Below are 21173 nucleotides of genomic sequence, written 5' to 3' on the forward strand. Positions count from 1 at the left end.
CCCGAGGGCGGGGACCGTACCTTTTTTGCCTTTGCAGTCCCAACGCCTCGCACACCTAATGTAAGACAGGAATCAGGGATGAGGAGACCGAATACTCCCCAGTAAGGAGATTCACAGGGGGAGCTCACATGGGAGCAAAGACGATGTCCTTCCATTTGGACAGACTGCAGAGGCTGGGAGCATAACATAATACCAAGAGCTACTGCTGACTTAAAGTTCACTAGGTCTTGAGCACTGTGTGTGAATTATCTCATCTATTGCAATTTATGAGGTAGGTCTTATCCTCATTTTACAGGTTAGAAAACAGGCACAAAATTTAAGCAGTTGGTAAGGGGATGCGTTCGTATTTAAATCTCCATCTGTCTGAATCCAAAGTCTGTTTATAAAGAGAATCCCTGTTTCTTTAAGTTCTTAGACTCTTTGGACACATACATTTTTTTTTTTAAGATTTTAGTTATTTATTTGACAGACAGAGATCACAAGTGGGCAGAGAGGCAGGCAGAGAGAGAGAGGGGAAAGCAGTCTCCCCGCTGAGGGCTGGATCCCAGAACTCTGAGATCATGACCTGAGCTGAAGGCAGAGGCTTAACCCACTGAGCCACCCAGGCACCCCAGGACACACACATTTTTAAGACATTTGTTACAATTGACAAATTGACCACCGAAAAGATACATCAATACCAAAATCAGAGATAAAGCTAGTATAAGAAAACTACAGACTAGTATCCCTCACAAACACAGATGCAAAATCTGTAATAAATTAACAAATCAAGCAAAATATAAAAAAGATTAAGACATCATTACCAAATAGAGTTCAAACCTGGAATGCAAAGCTCTTTTAATATTTGAAAATTAATCAATTTAACAAGCGGTAGTAATAATATAAAAAGTGAAACCACATGATCATATCTATTGATGCAAGAAGCATTTGACAAAATTCAACACCCATTGAATTTAAAAAAAAAGCAAAACTCTCAGAAAACTAGCAACAGAAAGGAACTTCTTTAACTTAGTAAACAGCAACAGAAAGGAACTTCTTTAACTTAGTAAACAGCATCTACAAGAGCCTGCACTTAACATCATACTTTATAGTGAAAGACTGCCTTCTAAGAACAGGAATAAGACAAGGATGTCTATCTACTCTCACCACTCCCATTTAGCATTATACTCAAAGTCCTAGCCAATGCAGTAAGATAAGAAAAAAAAATTTTTAAACATACAGACTAGAAAAAAAAGAAAACTCCCTATTCACAGAAGACATTGTCCACACAGAAAATTCTGAAGAATGAACAACAATGACAAAAAAACCTCCTAGAACTAATAAGTGAATACAGCAAGGATATAAGGTCAACATGCAAAAATCAATCTTATTTCTGTATACTAGCAATGAATAATTGGAAACCAAAATTGAAAACACCATACTTGCCAAAACTTGTAATAATATATTTGTCAATTCTGTTTGTATTAAGTTTAAATTGTCCTAAAAATCATACCAATTTACATGCTTGCTAGCACTTACTGTGTTCTGGCCAATTTTGGATATTCTTTACTTTTCCAGGCATCAAGCCATTACAAAATAAGGTATGTACTATTTTAAACATACAAAAGAATGCATGTTTGTGTGTATATTTTATATATATATATGTGTATATATATATATATATATATATATATATATAAAAGTTATGAAACATAACAACAAAATGACATACATGAACCCATCCCAACTTAAAAACCAAAATTCTCAAATACATAGACATGAAAAGTAGAATGGTGGTTTTCAGGGGCTGGAGGGAGGCATAAGTTATTTAATGGAGAGAGAATTTTGGTTTTACAAGATAAAAACAGTTCTAGAGATGGATGGGGAATGATGGACATATGTTAATGCCACTGAACGGCACACTTACGGGTTAAAATAGTAAATTTTATGTTCTTTGTATTTTACCACAATGTAAAAAAAATATGATATATGCATATATATATGAAATACTTCCAAAACCATCTCATTGATGTGTGTGTTTGTCCAACCCATTTCCCTGTCTTCTTGAATACCCAAGGATGACCACTGAATTTTGATTGATTTTGCTTTGTTTTATAAAAAAATGTATTATATATTTATAATCCCTAAAAACAGTGTTTTGTTCTGCTTGGTTTTAAGGGTTTTTTTGCAAATGACGTTATAATGTAATTTCCTATAACTTGCCTTTTTCACTTGATATGACATTCCTAAAATTCATCCGTGTTGCTACATCTATCTGTGGTCCTCTCACTAGCACTGCTGCATAATTTTCCATCATGTGACCATACCACAATCTATGTATTCATTTTCCTTCAACAGATATTTGGGTTGTTTCCAGTCTTTTGGGGGGTTAGGAGAGTATAAACTGTAAATATTCTTATGTATATTTTGGCATACCTACAGGTGGAACAGCTAGGACATTTTCTATATGAATATTCTGTTTTACAAATAGTGCTTGTCTTCCAAAGTGGTGAAATTAATTAATGCTCTCTCCAGTAGGACTTAGAGTTCCAACTGATCTACCTCATTACCAACACTTGGTATTACTGGTTATTTTATTTGGAGGGGAATCAGATAGATATAAAAGGTTATATCATTATGATCTTAATTTGTTTTCCTGATTACTGATGAGGCTGTTAATTTTTTCATATGTTTATTGGCCATGTGTTTCTTTTCTTGTTTATGAGATACCTGTGTGTGTGTCTTGCCTACTTTAAAAAAAAATTATTTTTAAAATAGACTTGTAGGAGAGCGCCTGGGTGGCTCAGTGGGTTAAGCCGCTGCCTTCGGCTCAGGTCATGATCTCGGGGTCCTGGGATCGAGTCCCGCATCGGGCTCTCTGCTCAGCAGGGAGCCTGCTTCCTCCTCTCTCTCTGCCTGCCTCTCTGCCTACTTGTGATCTCTCTCTGTCAAATAAATAAATAAAATCTTTAAAAAAAAATAGACTTGTAGGAATTCCTTATATATTCTGAACACTAAACTTTTTCAGTTATTTGTTCTATAAATATCTTCTCTCAGTACATGGCTTGTCATTTTACTCATTTTGAGATGTCTTTGACATCTTTGACATCTCAACCTTGTCATGTATAGTTAATGCTTTTCGTGTTTTATTTAAAAAACACTTCCCTAATAGAAAGGCTTAAAGATTAACTCCTTTTTCTTCTAAATAATTTAAAAACTCAAATTTACAAGTAATTTTGTGTTATTTTCTGTGTAGAGTGAAAGGTGGGAATCCAGTTTTCTTTTCTTTTTCCATTGATTTTTTTTAAGGGTTTTATTTATTTATTTGAGAGAGTGAGCCAGAGAGAGAGAGCACCAACTGAGAGAGAGGAGCAGACTCCCTGCTGAGTGGGAAGCCTGATGTGGGATTAAATCCCAGGATCCTGGGATCATGACCTGAGTTGAAGGCAGACACTTAACTGACTGAGCCACCCAGGCACCCTTCATTGATTTTTAATGCTACCACTGTAATACGCCAAGTGTCTATAATGTGTGAGTCTGTTTGGGGACTACTTTGTTCCATTGCTAAATTTGCCTATCCCTTACCCAATATCACATGATCTGTTTTACTATTGTCTTATTTTATAAAAAGCCTTGCTACCTGGTAAGAAAAATTCCCTTGCCATATTTGTTTCTTTAAGAAGGTCTTAACTAGATTTGGGCCTTTGCTCTTTTATATATATTTTAGAAATAATTTGTCTATTCCTCAAAAAAACCCCAAAAATAAAAACCTAAAGATTTTGCTTGGAATTATTCTAAATCTCTAAATTAACTTGAAGAGAATTAACATCTTAAGGATACTGAGTCTTCCTATCCATGGACTTGATATATATCTCCATTTGTTTAGGTCTTTTTTAAGTTTGATAAAATTTCATAGTTTTCTCTATGTAGGTTTGGCACATCTTGTGTAAGATTTATTCCTAGGCACTTTGTATATTTATTACCATTGTAGATGATTATCATTCTTCTTCATCCTTGCCAAATTGATAGAGAAAATACAGAAACTCCTTTTAATTTGCATTTCTTTGCTCATTAATCAAGGTCATTTCTTTTTCATGTTTATTTGCCTTTGCATTTCTTCTGTTATGAATTGCTGGTGCATGTGGTTTGCCCATTTTTTTCTAACATGATACATGACAGACATTCTGGTTAGCCACCTGATACCCATTTCTTTCTTCTTCCCTGTTAAAAGAACTGATTTTGTTTGGTGTCTACCCACAGGGAAAGTGGTTTTAGCTTATGAGTAAATCCTGATTTATCAAAACCCATCATGGCAATTCCATTCTCCTTTAAAAAAAAATTTTTTTTAACAGGTTGGTGTTGCGTAACCCATTTTCCAGCCAGCAGGATATGGAGGGAGATCTATTTGGAAAAGTTTCTTTGTTCTTAAGTAACAGAGAAAATTACTTTGTCTCTTCTATCTCTGATTGTCTGAGATATTCCTAGAATTACTGCAGCTATCTTGTGACCATGATGTCTCAAGATTGAGGATAAAGTTAACATGCCAAAGATGGCAGAACATAAAAATAGAATCTAGGCTCTTGGTGATATCAACATTTAATGGATATTTTATGTATATAAACTCTTTTCATTCTTACAGAAATCTTATGAAATAGATACTACTATTGTCATTGTTTTCAAAATAGGAACCTGAGGCATAAATAGGATAAGTGATTTGCTTAATGATACACAGTCAGTAAGTGGAAGAGTTGGGATATTAATCTAACAATGTAGCTTCAGTGTCTGCACTGTTGGTCTGTGTACTGTGGTGCCTTTTATTGAAGTTGTGTAAAATCAACAAATACAGAAGTTGCCCTACTTTGGGACTTCTTATTATATAAAGTGGTACATTTCTCTATTGATAAAATTTTGAATTTTGAGTTTTCTGTCACTTTCTGGAGCCCAAAGCATCTTGATATTGGGTATTTAATCTTCTGGTTGATACATAAGATCTTTATATATATTAAAGATACCAATCGTTTGCAATTTGTGTTGCAGTATTAGTAGTTTTAGAAACGTTGCCCAATTCTCATATATTGCTGTGGGATTTTTAATTGAAACACCTTTCAGTAGGACAATTTTTTTTAAAAGATTTTATTCATTTATTTGACAGAGCACAAGTAGGCAGAGAGGCAGGCAGAGAGAGGGGGAAGCAGTCTCCTTGCTGAGCAGAGAGCCCGATTCGGGGCTTGATCCCAGGACCCTGGGAACATGACCTGAGCCGAAGGCAGAGGCTTTAACCCACTGAGCCACCCAGGTGCCTCTCAGTAGGACAATTTTTTAAAAATGTAGCAAAAGACTTTAAAATGCGGGCACCTGAGTGGCTCAGTTGGTTAAGCCACTGCCTTTGGCTCAGGTTGTAATCCTGGAGTTCTGGGATCAAGTCCCACATCGGGCTCCTTGCTTGGTGGGGAGTCTGCTTCTCTCTCTCCCTCTGCCTGCCACTCTGCCTGCTTGTGCTATCTCTCATTCTGTCAAATAAATAAACAAAATCTTTTTTTAAAAGGACTTTAAAATGTTCATTCATACTCTTTAAACCAGTATGTGTAAGTCTAGAAATTTATCCTAAGGAAATAATCAGAAATAGGCACAGAGATTTATTCACAATCACGTTTTTCACTTTATTATTTAGAACATAAAAATCAGAAATGTTCCTAAGTATTCAAAATTAGGAAATTGGTTTGGAAATCATGTACTGCCATCCATGTTTTAGAAGAATATTTAAGAACATAGGAAATAATGATAAGAATTTTTGACAACATATTGTTAAGTTTAAAAAGTAGGTTGCATGCAGTCACTCTGGAAATTAGTTTGGCAGTTCCTTTCAAAACTGAAAATAGATTTATAATACAATCCAGCAATTGCACTCCTGGCCATTCATCCCAGAGAAATGAGTATTTGTGTCCAAACAGCCGCTTTATTCATAATAGCCAAAAACTGGAAACTTCCCAAATATCCTTCCATGGGTTGATGTTTAAACAAACTGTGGCACATCCCATAGCCTGGGATATGGCTCAGCAATAAAAAGGAACTAACTGTTGATACCTGCAACAACTTCAGTGCACCTCAAGGAACTTACCCTGCATGAGAAAAGCCAATCTCAAACGTATATTTTCTGCATAATTCCATTTATGTATCATTCATGGAGTAACATATAAAGAGAAATAAAGAATGGATTAGTAGGGGTGCCTGGGTGGCTCAGTGGGTTAAGCCTCTGCCTTTGGCTCAGGTCATGATCCCAGGGTCCTGGGATCAAGCCCTGCATTGGGCTCTCTGCTCAGCGGGGAACCTGCTTCCCCCTCTCTTTCTCTGCCTGCCTCTCTGCCTACTTGTGCTCTCTGTCTGTCGAATAAATAAATAAAATCTTAAAAAAAAAAAAAAAACAGAATGGGTTAGTATTGCCAGGGGTTAGGATTGGGTGGGGGGCACGAGATGGCAGTAGCTATGAAAGAATAACACAAAGGTTAGTACAGTTGAGTCTGTGGATGTTGTAGGGATGATTACGCAAGCCTTCACGTGATAAAATTTCGTAGAGCTACAGACACGAGTGCATGTGTAAGTCGTGAGATCTAAACCTACGGACCATATCAATGTCAGTGTTTTGGTTTTAATACAGTACCATGGTTGTAAACGTTGTAGAGAACGGAAGACTACGTGGGACTTTGGTATACATTCCTTTCAACCTCCTGTGACTCTGCAATTATTTTGAAATAAATAGACGAAAACTTCATAAACCAGGTTTTATAAATTAAAAGCATCTATTTAAGAGAAAATTATAGGGACGCTTGGCTGGCTCAGTTGGTAGAGCATGCGACTCATGATCTCGGGGTTGTAAGCTTGAGCCCTATGTTGGGTGTAGGGATTGGTTAAAAATAAAATCTTTAAAAGAAAAAAAAAAGCATGCCTGGGTGGCTCAGTGGGTTAAGCCTCTGCCTTCAGCTCAGGTCATGATCTCAGGGTTGGGGCTCTCTGCTCGGCAGGGAGCCTGCTTCCCCCTCTCTCTCTCTGCCTGCCTCGCTGCCTACTTGTGATCTCTGTCTGTCAAATAAATAAATAAAATCTTTAAAAAAAAAAAAAAGAAAAAACAAATTAATGGAATGGGTTACATTACGTTGTTAAACAATTCTGCTAAAATAGATAATAAAAGAGACTGTTTAAAGTGCAATTTTTCAAAAAAGCAAGATGCAAAAATAGTATATTTGCTATGATTTCAATTTCATTTAAAAATGTACGTTATTTTTATGCTTTGTACGTAAATACATATTCACACACATCCCACCCCCCACACACCCATATAGTGTGTGTTTGTGTGTGTGGATATCTTTGTGTATAAATGACACACCAAGATGTTAGCAGTGACTCTCTCTGGATAGTATGATTACCAGTTTATCAGAGACCCATAATTGCCTCATAAGCCATTCTTTTATAGGAGTAGAGTTTTGGCTTGTCAAATAGGCACCCAAAATAAAGACTGCATTTCTTAGTCTCCCAAGCAGTTAGGTGTGGCCACATGACTATGTTCTTACCATTGGGATAGTGCACAAGTGTTGTGCTGCCGTTTCTGAGAAACTTCCCGGGAAGATAACTGGCATGTTCCTTTGGCCTCCTCATCCCTTTCTCTTTCTGGCTGCCTTTCTGCTCTGGATTCAGGCCACGCTGCAGGGAAGGCAGAGTAGTGGGCTAGAAGGAGCCTGGGCACCCTACGGCCTCTGGAGGCAAAACTGTCCTACGAGCCTGGACTTTTCAACTTCATGTAGCTGCAAGCAAAATAAACTTCTGTCTTCTTTGAGCCACTGTTATCTTGAGATTTCGATTATTTGCAGTCACACCCAATCCTAACAAACACAAGAGTGATTTTTATGTTCATTTGCGTTCTGTATTTCGCAAAATGTCAGCAATAGACACATCGCATTTAGACCCAGAAAAAAGTTATTTGTAAGAAAAATAAATCTTTCCATCAGGCCTGTTCTCTTAACCAGGAGTACAATTATGTTGACCAGCTCGTTCAGATTTTCCCAGTGTCCAAATTTCAGACAGTCTGGCTAATTGCCTGCAAATTTGTCACAGTTTCTGAACTTAATTTGGAGATAGGGTGATTACGATGATAATTTTCAACTGTGAGGAGGGAGGCTGACCAAAATATTTGTGTCTTTCTCCTTCTGTTCCAAAGAATCTCCTTTATGCCATCAGATCACTTCCTTTTCCTGAAAGGCTTTGACTCAACACTGCGGCATGTGAATGCACTACTGTTTTTATCCTTCTCTGATTGTTTTGGTGGATAAGTCATGTCTCTACGCAACCTGAGAACAAGTGCCATTGTCATGGACACCTGTTGTTTTTGTCTGCTCCGCACCCCCTTTCCTCTGGGAACTGTCCCTCCTCATGTCATTCAGGTGGAACTGTCAATCTCAGGGCCTCCTAGCCACAGGGATGGCACACCCCCCGGGTCTGGACAGTCACCCCAATTCCATACTGTTTGTATTAAGTCATTCAGTCCTTCCCTGTGATTTGCTATACGGACCCAGAAGAAAGCAGGTTTCTTGCCTTTAGATCATCTGGTGTAAGGAGGTTGGCTTGGGACTATTGGTGGCTGGCTTTCCTGTTTCATGGAAGAAGCGTATCTGTAGAAGAAAGTCAGGCAACTGCTCCAGAAGAAGTAGAAGTGAACAGAGACAAGTCCTGGAGTGAAAGAGATAGGGCAAATGAGCTGAAGACTTGAACTTATGTAGGCTTGTAGAACTAGCCAGGCTTGAAGGTAGAGCCATCCTTTGGCTTAACTTTTTCAGTTGCTAGGGGCTTAACCAAGTTTCTCTTTTGTCCTCCAGGGAGCCCAACCCTCTTCTCAGCCATTATTTGATTGATTCTGCCAAACTAGAAGCTGATCTTGGTCTAAATGTAGATTTATATTTTAGTGATATCTGGCTCTGTTCTTGAGATTCCCTGCCACGTGACCTGGTCAGTTGCTAGGAATTTGGAGGAAAATTCTGACAGACACAAGTAATGGTACCAAGGCATGTGATTAGGAAAAAGAAAAACAAAGCCCTATTGTTATAGGACTGCCTGTTAACAGTTGGTCTTCATAGATCCACGTGTACAGTATATAACAAATATTTGTTGAGCATCTTTTCATACCAAGCACCATATTGCATATTGGAAAAGAACCCCTGTACTAAGGGAAACTCAATAATAAAACAGCATCATCCTTTAAACGTAGAGGATTTTGCCTTTTACTTAAAGACTTTCATATTCCTTATCTTTTTTTTTTTAAAGATTTTATTTATTTATTCGACAGAGAGAGATGACAAGCAGGCAGAGAGGCAGGAAGAGAGAGAGGAGGAAGCAGGCTCTCCGCCGAGCAGAGAGCCCGATGCGGGGCTCGATCCCAGGACCCTGAGATCATGACCTGAGCCGAAGGCAGCGGCTTAACCCACTGAGCCACCCAGGCGCCCCTCCTTATCTGTTTTGTTCTCTAAAGAGCTCTAAGAAGTGAGCTGGTTCTGATCCAGAGATCAGTTATACCACAATTGATAGGTTCGTCATAAGTGAGAATAATACCAAGAACATAGGTAGACAAAACAAATAATCTGTGATTCTGAAAAAAAAAAAAAGAAAAATGTGGAGACTAAGGCCCACGAGCCAGTTATCCTCTCATACGTGTTACGCTGTTTAAAAGTCTGGGCTTGGAAGTCAGATGAACCTCATTTCAGATCATAGGTCTGCCCTTCCCAAGCTGGGTGATCTTGTCTGTCAGTGGGAAGGATAGTAACAGGGACATTTGAAAAATGGTAGTGACCTCAGAGATTTAGAAATACTGTACTACTACTGATCTTTAAGATTTTATTTGTCTATTTACTTATTAGAGAGCATGTGCACAAGTAGGGGGAACAGGAGACAGAAGGAGAAAGCAGGCTCCCCGCTGAGCCGGGAGCCCAATGCAGAGGTTAATCCCAGGACCCTGGCATCATGACCTGAGCTAAAGGCAGACGCTTAACCGACTGAGCCACCCAGATGTCCCTGTTACTAGTGATCTTTAAAGTAGTAGGTCTCGATACCCATTACCTAATCTGGGGAATTTTTTAAAAGTCTCCATAAAAGTTTATTCTAATGTACTTAATAAAGTTCTGGCTATATTTTTTAAAACTTTTATTTAAATTCAACATAGTTAGCATATAGTGTTTTATTAGATTCAGGGGTAGAATTTAGTGATTCATGAGTTGCATGTAACCCCCAGTGCTCGTTACATCAAGTGCCCTCCTAAACACCCATCACCCAATTCCCCTTCCCCCCGCCCACCTCCCCTCCAGCAACTCTCAGTTTGTTTCCTAGAGTTAGGAGTCCCTTATGATTTGTTTTATTTTTCCTTTCCTTCCCCTATGTTTATCTGTTTTATTTCTTAAATTCCACATGTGAGTGAAATCATAAGGTATTTGTCTCTCCTTGACCGACTTATTTCACTTAGCATAATACCCTCTAGTTCCATCCATGTTGTTGCAAATGGCAAGATTTCATTCTTTTTGATGGCTAATATTTGTGTGTGTGTGTGTGTGTGTGTGTGTGTGTGTGTTCGTTCCTCGTCGTCTTTATGCATTCATCTGTCGATGGACATCTGGTCTCTCTCTCTCCATAGTTTGGTTATTATGGAACATTGTTGCTATAAACTTTGGGGTGCAGGTGCCCCTTCGAATCAGCATTTTTGTATCCTTTGGATAAATACCTAGTAGTGCAATTGCTGGGTCATAGAGTCATTCTATTTTTAGCTTTTTGAGGAACCTCCGTACTGTTTTTCCAGAGTGGCTGCACCAGCTTGGGGAGTTTGCATTCCCAACAACAGTGTAAGAGGGTTCCCCTTGCTCTGCATCTTCACCAACATCTGTTGCTTCCTGAGTTGTTCGTTTTAGCCATTCTCACCAGTGTGAGATGGTATCTCATTGTGGTTTTGATTTGTATTTCAGTCTGGTTGTATTTTAAAGACCAGATAATCCAGATTAAAAATTACACCAGCTCTTATTTCTAGAACTCCTCTCTTCCAAGAATGAATGAGTTATTGCAACTACCTGAGAGCATTTGAGAACAGCAACAGACCTTGCACATGGCTGCATCCCAGTCAGGAAGCCTGGGCCCTCCACCAGAATAGCTTCCTGCCCCCCTTGGTACACAGTGATACTGACTAACCTGCGGACAGAGGCTCTGGTGGCTTCTAGAGGCCAGAGGCTTACCCTCTCCCATCTGGCTCCCCTCCTTCCCTGAAATGACTTCTAGCCTTGGTTTGATGTCTGTGACCCGCAACATCTTTAAAAACAGTCATTATCTAGCCTCGGAGGGTAGTTTGATTAACTGGTTCCTAACCAAAGTGGAAACAGAAGAGGTGGGGGAACTTCACAAGTGTGCCGAATGCCATGGGTCGGAAGAACTAAGTTGACCGTTGAGATCAGAAAGTTCTTTCCCGTCTCAGCTAATTTCATGCCTTGGGGCTTGTGTGTTAAGAATTACAGTGTCTTCCCCTTATTAAGCTCTCACATGTGCCACAGACTGCATAGACTACCTCTGAACCTTCCGAGACTCAACAGTAGAAGAAGCCAAGGCTTAGAGGGGTGCAGGGACATGCCCAGTCATACCGCTAGTGGGGCAGAGCCTAGGTCCTAGCCCAGGTTTGTCTGTCTCCAGAGACCTCCCAGTGCCTCCCAATGCCACGCCATCCACACCCTTCCTGTTAGAGTGGCAGGAGTGGCCTTTGGGGGTCAAACAGGGGCCAAACTTCCAACAGTCTCCGAGGCCTTCGGGCTCTTGGGGCTGTAAGCTCTGTGACTCTGCTCTGCTACATGAGTAAGGAGCCAGTGGATGAGACTGGAGTGGGTGCTGAGAAAGCTGAGTAGCAGTCCTCTGAGAGCTGTACCCCAGCCTCCTGCAAGGCCCAGCACACACCTACAGGTGCTGGGGGCTGGACAAGGAAGAACCCTGCTGGGTTCTGGATCTGCCTGCTGGCCCTTGTGCCCTGAAGGGAAGACCGCATGGAAAACTCCCAGGGTTTACAGGCCCTAGCCTGGAGTGGATGGCTCTGTAGAGCCCAGTGGCCAGTTGCACCCCGTGGGAAAGCCTTGGCCCGGGCCTGCCTGGGAGCCACGGTGGTGCCGCCTCCTGCCCACGGCTTGGCTCAGCTTGGTTCAGCGGGTTCCCAAGTGGCTTGACTTCCTCCCCTATACTTCCCCCCCACCCTGCAGTCTCCAGGGAGCCCGGGAGGCCACTGTCAAAGTTGGCTTTCAGTACCCCAGTCCCCAGGCCTTCCCAAGCTTCTTCCCCACACACCTGGGAGCCACGTTTCCCCAGGGAGCAGGAAGGGACCCTCCAACCTCCTGAGAGTCCCCTTGCCCCTAGATCTGTTTAGGACTGACAGGCCCCATTCCCACTCCTTCCGCTGCACACTGAGGCTCCACTCTGGGCTGCAATAACAGGGCTTGGGGTATGGGCTGTTGTTTTTGCAGCTGGGCTGGGGCGGAGCGGCAGTGGGAAGGCGGCATGGGTACTGACTGTCTGAGAAAGCCCCGAGCCCGCATTCCCACTAGAGCCGGGACAGCCCCTTCAGGCTAGTGACTGCTGTGTCTGCAGGGAGGCCCCTAGGCATGGCTGGAGCATGGGGCTGGGCGGGGGTGGGGGGATGGGAGGGCGGCAGAGAGGCCAGCCAGGAGGAGAATGAGAGCTTGGGGAGACCCCAAGGCTTCTCTGAGCCAGCCCTCCCCAGCAGGCTGGGCTTCTCCCCTCGTTTCCAGCTGCAGCTGGACTGAACCTCTCCCCCACCCCACCCCCACACATCTGGGAGATGCTGAAGCAAGCTTCCTTAAAACAAACAACAAACAAAACAAAATATCTCATTTACTAGGGGCAAACGTTGGAAACTAAAAAGAATAAAGGTCATGCATAATCCCTTCACTTAAAAATACCCATTATAAGAACATTTGATGTATTTCCCTATGACCTCTTCTTTTATTGTGATAAAAGGTACATAACATAAAATTTACCATGTTAATCATTTTTAAGTGTACCGTTCACTAGCGTCAAGACATTCACATTCTTGTGCAACCATCGCCATCTCCAGAACTTTTTATCTTCCCAAACCGAAATGTTGTGCCCATTAAAAAATAACTCCATTCTTCCCAGGCGCCAGCCAGCAAGCACCCTTCTATTTCCTGTCTCTATGACTTTGACTTTTCTAGGCACCTCAGGTAAGTGGAACCATACAATCGTTGTACTTGTCTGATATATTTCACTTAGCATAATGTCTTCAGGATTTGCCCGTGTGGTGGCACGTGTCAGAATCAGAATCCATTCCTTTTTAACGGAGACTAATACGCCATTCTGTGTGTGTATAGATACATGTGTATATGTGTGTGAATATATAGATCACATTTTGTTTATGTACGCATAACATTTTTTCACATAATTAAGATTATACTCTGTCAGCAGTTCGATATCCTTTTTTTACTCAAATGTTACTATGTCATTAAAAATTTTCCCTAAACATAATCTGTAGTGCTCACTCTTTAATTCCTTATGTGCATGGATATAGCGTAATAGACTTATTGCCATTGGTTGCTGAAGTTTGTTTTATTGTTTGCTTGTTCTTATAAACAAAACCGAGACCATCTCTGCAGACATTTTTATGGGCCCTCTTTGCAGCCCTGCCTGCCTTCTGGCATTTCAGATTAGTTCTCAAGGGCGAGTACCGGAAATGGAATTGCTCATCAAGGTAATAAGCATTCCTCAGTCTTCTTGATAACTATCACCCCACACTTGCCAGGAAAGTTATGCGTATTGCTTTTCCCACAAACAATGCGGGAAATCCAGAGCCTTTTCCTTCCTTCACCACACATCTGGCAGTTTTCTGAGCACTCATGTCCCTGGCACTGAGGAGCCAGATGCCTGTGCGCCGCCTTCTCTTTTCCTGGAAAAAGGTGAAGACTTCCACAGATGGGGCTTCAGGGTACCCAGCCAGCTTCCGGTGCCTTCTGAGACTGCCCAGGCAGGTTGGCCTGTCCGGTTGAGGTGGCAAGATCTTGATGGCCATGGAGCAGAGTGGCCCAGAAGAGAGCCATTCTGGGCCTTCAGCCTCCTCAGGGAGATGGCAGTGCAGAACCAGCCTGGGAGCAAAGCAGCAGCTAGCAGGGTAAGGGGTGCAGAGTCTCTCTTCTAGGTGTGGCCTAGGGTTGGCCCAGGGCAACTCTGGGACTCTAGTGACTGCTTGGGCCAACTCCATACAGATAGACAGCTATAGAAATGGGAGCCGTTTATGGAGGGCTTACTGTATGTTAGGCCCAAAGGCTCTAGTGAGGCTAGGTTCCTCTCACAAAGCCTATGCTGTAGGTTCCTCTGCTGTCACCATTTTACTGACGAGGCAGCTGAGGTCCCCAGCCATTTGGTGCCTTGGTCAAGGTACACATCTGTGTGTAGTAGAGCTGGGATTTGTACTCAGGCCTCTCTAACTCAAGGCTATTTGGTTTTCTGCTTCTCCTCCTAGGGGCTCTGCTGGCACCCCAAGGCTGGGGAGGAGAGAGGAAAGAGCTGTAGATCAGTGGTGGATGGTCTGTGGGGCGGGGTTTGGCTCTGCTCTCTCTGCTGGGCCTTGCCAAATTCTAGGCCAGAGACCCCTGGCCACTGGGAATGAGGAGTGCTTCATGCCCCAAGGGGACCTGGCTGGGGCAGGAAGGGGGCGACCAGGGAGGGGGTGGCCAGGGACTGCACTACACACAAAGAGCCTGATTGTGTTACAGAATTTGCTCTTTGGGAAAATAAGAATCACGAAGTCGTCTTGTTTTGGACAATCTGGTGTCCTAGAGACCCAAGCCAAAGAAAACATGGACTGAGGAACAGGAGCCAGCAATGCTGAAGCCTGCAGGTGAAGCCCACGCTTCTGGGGTTGAGCACGGGACCTCTCATGGGATCCCAAGCTGGACCCAGGGTGCCGATGTCCAGAGCAACCTCCTTGCTCAAGGCTCTCAGGGGTCCAGGCAAAGGACAGACCTTGCGCTCGGGAAATTTTTCCATAGACAGACGGGAAGAGCAGATCAGGGGAGATCAGCACCCCCTATGGAACCTCAGCCGTGGGGGCCTGCACGCAGAGTGGGTTCGCCATGTCCAGAAAGCACTGGGAGGCTCAGAGATCTACAAATCCTATGGGCTCCATGCCCAAGCTGGAGGAACATGCATCGAGATGAGCCAGGTTGGGGACTGGCCAGGCCTCTGGTGTCAGAGCACCCTACAAGGCAAAGGAAGGCAGCTCAGTGGGAACCCAGGCCGGGAGGGGTGATCTTTTTTTTCCGGAACAGGATTCCCTGTGGAGCACAGAAGTCTGTGGGCCGCAGAGTCTGGGACGTGCCTGTTGGACTGGGCTGGGGTCAAGAGGGCGGCCCACTGGCCTGGCCTCATCGGCCAAAGCCAACACAGGAAATGCCAAGCAGACCTCAACGTCCAGGCACCTAATTTGCTCTGGCTGGCAAGGAGCACCGCCTCCCCTGCTCAGCCCGTGAGCAGCACTGGCAGCAGGGAGGGAACAGTGGCTTCCGTGCTCAGGGGATGCTCAATCCCCGGGCAGCCCTTGCAGACCCTCGGCGGCCACATGGCTGGAGGAGCCGGGCAAACACTCAGGAGGCCAGCAGGCAGCGCGAGGAGCCAGGCGTTACCCTGGACGGCAGCCACCGGGTTGTTGCTGGGATCCAGTTTCCCGCTCACGCTCCTCCGAGAGGAGAGCTGCAAGGGGTCAGCCCGTCCGCCAAGCCCCAGGAAGGAGCCTGGTGGGCAGACAGTTGTTAACGCCACTGCCGCCGGCCACGGGGTGATTAGGCTGCTGTGACGGGCCTCGCAGCCGCAGCCGGGCGGGGTCAGGCCTGCCAGCCCGGAGGAGCTGGGGAGGGAACGGCGTGTGCTGCAGCCGCTCGTGCTGATCCAATTAGTTGGTGAATTGACACTCCTCCTTAATGATTTCCTTTCTGCAGCCAGCCAGGGCCAGAACTGGGGGGTCGGGGGGTCGGGGGCAGAAAGGAGACTTCGGCCTTCCCCGGCCTTCTTCTAAGCCAGGCAGCAGCTGGAGGGGAGGCAGAGGGGCTTCGTCCTGGGTGCCACCTGAGCTCCTCTGAGAACCAGTCTGCAGCCCCTCCGACTGGCCAGCCACGCCTGTGTGAAGGGAAGGGCTCCTCTCTTGCTAGTTACGGATCCTCTTTCCCCTTTGCCTGGTGGTGCCTGGTACACTGGAGTCTTGCAGGAGCCGTCTGTTCTCCTAGGCTCAGCTAGGGGCTGGCATGGAGTGGGTTTGCTGAGGATATTGGCAACATGAGTGGGTCAGCAGGTGGACCCGTTTTCCCCAATGGGCCTGACTGCCTCGCGGGAGAATCTCTGTGATCCCCTCCAAGGGTGGTCCTTGTGGGAACATCTTTCCAGACAGTCTTGGGAGTGGAGAGGTCTCCCAAGGCCATCTGGTCCATTCCCCTGCCTCTAAGGACAGCATTCCCTAAACCATCTCTGACGGGCAGCTGTGCCACACTTTGGCCAAGGTCCCCCTTTCGGCATGAGCGTGTGCGCACGCACGTGAGGGTGTGTGCGTGTGCCTGGGTGTGAGCATCCGTGTCCGCCCAGAGGGAACGCTGGATGTTTTCTTCCTTGCCCATCCTCTGTGTTCTCTTAGCTTCCCAGATTCCCTCCTTTGGAGGTCCCAGGCAGGGAGGAGGAAGGCTAGGGGTCTGGTGGGGAGGCTTTCTGGGTCGTGACCTTTTCAGAGCTGGTCTTGTTTAGATTTCAGGCTGAGGCACAGGCTGGGCTGGCCTCCCACCTGCCTGTCCCCCCAGTCACCTTCCGAGGGGGTGCCCTCAGCCCTCTGAGAGTAGGAGGTGGTCCTGGCTGCTCAGGGTCTGGGCTGGGGTAAGGGGTGCCTCCCTCCCCACACTGGTGGCCACACTAGAGGCCAGGTAGCTGGTGGCCACAGGGAAATATAGGATGGTAGTCCTGGAGAGGGAACAGGGCCGCCTCGTCAGCATAAGCGGGAGGGGGGGGGCGGTGGCCAGCACCTACCAATGGTATTAGGCAGGAAATGCCCCTGGAGGCCAGGATAGGAATGTATGTGTCCCAGGTACATTAGGGGCGGAAATGCAGTCCTCCCTCCCCTCTTGACAGGTTGGGTTTGAAAATCCCTCCATCACCAGCTAACCAGCCCTGCCCAGCCCCGGCCTCTAGGGCCCCAGAGCCACAGAGGACACGGAGGGACCCTGGGGGACACTGAAGGAAGAGTGCCACTGCACCCACGCAGACCTAGCGCCCACTCCTAGCCCACTGCTTCCTTCTCACTTCCAGTCCCTCTCTCCCAGCCCAACCCTCCCTCAGGGGGTTTCCAGCCTTTCTACTCTTATCATATCCACCCTCCGCAGGGAAGAAGCTGAGATTTCTGGCAGAGTGAGAACAAGGCCAGGCTGTGCTGTCTGGGACAGCCACTAAACCTTTCTGAACCTCCGTTTTCCTCATCTTCAAAATGGGAGTGAGGAATCTCCACACTCGACTTACTGCCTTGGCAGGATATTAATGATGCATTGTTGAATCAAAACAGCAGGATATAATACAGAGCGTGCTGAAGATGGGCTTGAAGGAGATCAAATAAGCTGTAGACAGAAGGTACCCCAGAGTTTGGGAGTAGGGAGGAAAGGACCAAGTAGCGGTGTGGCGGAGAATTTTCACTTGTACTTAATACGCTTTGATATTGCTTGAATCTTATTTCAGCAAGTGTGTGCTTCTTTTGCAATGAAAAAAAGAAAAAAACATGCAAGGGCTCTATCTTAAAGGGTTTTAAATGTTAATGTAGATTTGGGGCACCTGATGGCTCAGTGGGTTAAAGCCTCTGCCTTCAGCTCAGGTCATGATCCCAGAGTCCTGGGATCGAGCCCCACATCGGGCTCTCTGCTCAGCGGGGAGCCTGCTTCCTCCTCTCTCTATCTGCCTGCCTGACTACTTGTGATCTCTCTCTCTGTCAAATAAATAAATAAATATCTTTAAAAAAAATGTTAATGTAGATTTGTGGAGTGGGGGAATGAATGAATGAAGACCGAGTCCATCAGGACCTGCTTCTCTTTTCCTCTCTGAGCCTCAGGTCCTCCCTCCCTTGCTTATCCATTCTCTTGCCCTGAAGGAGTTAAAAGAACCGCGCTTCCAAAGCAGTGTAAAGGGAGTCCAAAGCCCCAGTGAGGCCACAGTGGGGTGTGTGGAGTGGCACGGAGAGACGGCATCCCCCTGCGTCTCCTCCGTCCCCAGGCCTGCAGGCCACTAGAGCCAGCCCACTCTGCTCAGCTCAAGACCTGCTTCCAATTACCCATGAAATCGGAGCTGGAAGAGACCTATTAAAGCCCCATTTAGTTTGATCCCTCTAGGGGCCAGGGATCTTTTCCGGCGACATCCCCCTCCTTGTCTGACTGGGACTGTAAGCCCTTTGGATGTTATCTCCTCCTGGGTCAGTATGTTGACAACTCCAGCTGTGACCCAGGCCACCCCGGAGCCAGAGCTGATCTAGGCCTGTTGTGGTTCAGGGGGCCCCAAACTCAGCTCCCTTCTTATCTAAGGGCTCCCTGAGAGAGCAGGCAGCCCAACAGGGCCAGAGCCCGGTCAGCCTGCACCCCTCCTTCCAGGCTGCCACTGTCCCCACTGCAGGTGGCCCTGTGGTTCCTAAGCCTACCTGGTCACCCCATAGGAAGCTCTTACTCGTAGGGGCCACCTCGCACATATTCCTGGTTGTGCCTGGTACCAGGTCCCATGTTTCATAACACCGGTTACATAAGAAATAATAAATAACGGTGATTAATGACCTCCTCTTCTCGTCCCTGGGCCCGCCTGGGTCAGACCTCCCAGGGAAGGCATAGGCGCTCCAGGAGGAGGAGGGGAGCCCAGGGTGTGGGGGGGCCTTCGCCCTCCCCATCCTCCCTGAGCACCTCTGCATATCCTTTCCCATGGCCACTCCTTGGGGAGCCAGAGGAAGCCACCAGGAAAGGCAAGGTAGGGAACCCAAAGTCCTTCAAATAGGAGGACCTCCAGCACCAAGGGCTCCGCTGCTGACCCCACGCCAGGGTACACTCTCACATCCGGTTGGCCTTAGCTCCCTGAGGACCACCCAGGTGAGGGCTCTTGCCCACCAGGCCTGCTGTCTCCCTGCCTCCACCCCAGCGCCCCTCCCAGTTTGAGCCTCTCTGAGCGCCTCTCCTCTGGGTGGGAGGCCCAGGGCTGTACTCCAGGGACCAGGCAGGATTGGGCTGGGCCTTTGGGGGTGGTCTGCTGGGAGAATTCTGGAGCAGCGGGGAGGGAGTGAGGAAGCCACTTTGAGGCCAAGGCTGGGGCAGCCACTTGGAGGGGAGAGGAGAGAAGCAGGAAATGAGGGATAAGGAGGTTCCGGAGGAGGGAAGGATCTCGGGAGCCGCGCACGGAAGTGCGTCTGACTAGTTCTCTCCCCACACCCCCCTCTGGGCCCCTGCAGAGCTGCAGAGGACAGAGCCAGGACAGTGGGAGGGGGCGCTTCGAAAGGTCACCCCGGCCAGTCTCCGATCTCTGACCCCCTCCACCAGTCCTGTGGGTGGACACGGATCCTGTTGTTGGGATCTTTGAAGGCACAGATTTTGTTGCCTTTGTCAAGAACGCCCCTTCCCTAGGTCTAGCCTAAGCTCCGTTGCTGCGCTTTAAACCGATAAATCCTTCTTCCACGTAGAGCGAGTTCACATAATGGACTCCCTCAGCATTAACTGGGAGGAAGGAGGACCAGAGACCTGGCATGCTCTGGGTACTGTGGCCCTGTCACTGTCCCCACTGTCATGGCCCAGCATAGGCAGCACCTCAGAGGCCTAGCGTAAAGTCTTGTCGCCTGAGGACTGGGGTAGAGCCATTCTCTCTTGCTGGACCCCTCCTGAGCCCTCCTTGTCTTGGTTACCAGCTCAGTGGGGGGCAGGGGCCAGGTCCCCACAGGGCCAGATCCCTGACACTCACAGCTACTCAGCAGCACAGCCCAGCAGCCTCACAGGAGTGCTCCTTTTATCTCTGCAAAAGTTAGAGTGCAGTGTACAGCCCGTCCTCATGCCCCTGGAGGTTGGGAGGTTTGTGGGAAGCGGACTGACTGGCCTTGGCCTTCCCGGGACCCCTGGGCTGGGCAGAAGAAGGTGTCCCGGGACATATACATCCACATGCACATACGGATTTGCTGGCACATGCTAGCACACACCTTCAGCACACACAAGTACCCTGTAGGTTTCCATGTGCACACATGCTTTGGCACATGGGCTCATGTGCACACCCATGTTCGCACAGGCATGACACACCTGCTCTCACATATGGAGAGGCTCATTCATTCCTATGCATTTCCAAACACACCCTGCACCCTTCTTGTGCGCATGTTTGCTCATATCTTCCCACGAACACACTCACTTGCACTTACACGGGACATTAATGGGTGGTTGTCGGCTGCAGCTTGGTTCAAATTATGAAATATATGATGCAAGTTGATCAAAAGCGATTGGCTCTCGAGATCAGGGAGGGGGTGGAAGAGGAACCCTAGGCCCCCCAAGGGCAGTTTCTCTTATGCCCTTCCGAGAGCCACCAGCCTCCCAGGGCCACAAAATGCAAAAATAGGTAGGACTTCAGTATGAGTGTGATGGTGTGTGTTCTAGGAAGAGGGGATAGCCTGAGCCTTCTTCAAACTTGGTCTGAACCTTCCCCCCCTCCACTCCTGGAGGGGGGGGAAGGTTCAGACCAAGTTTGAAGAAGGCTAAGGGACCACTTGACTAGAGTGGAGGGTTCTCTGGCACAGGTTAGGGGATTGATGAGGCCCAAAAGGGCGAAAGGCTTTTTCACAGTGGGGAGCCATGGAAAATCTTTGAGCAGGAGACTGTCAAGACCAGAAGCTTTTTTTTCCTCTTTGGGAAGCTTTCTTCACTCAGTGCTCTGTGCTAATGAAGCACAGAGCAGGAAATGAGTGATTCTGCCTGAACAGATGGGGAGGAGCCGGAGCTTTCCATCCGACATGGGCCCAGAGGATGGACAGGAATTGTCTAGAGGAGGACAGAGAAAAGGACCAAAGCTGAACCTGGCAGCTAGGACTGCTGGGGAAGGGCTGTGTTACTATTCCCGTATGCCCTGCAGATCCAAACAAAGGT

The sequence above is a fragment of the Mustela putorius genome, unplaced genomic scaffold (genome assembly GCF_011764305.1).
Source record: "Mustela putorius furo isolate JIRA1106 unplaced genomic scaffold, ASM1176430v1.1 tig00000129_pilon_pilon_pilon, whole genome shotgun sequence".
NCBI classification, from domain to species: Eukaryota; Metazoa; Chordata; class Mammalia; order Carnivora; family Mustelidae; genus Mustela; species Mustela putorius.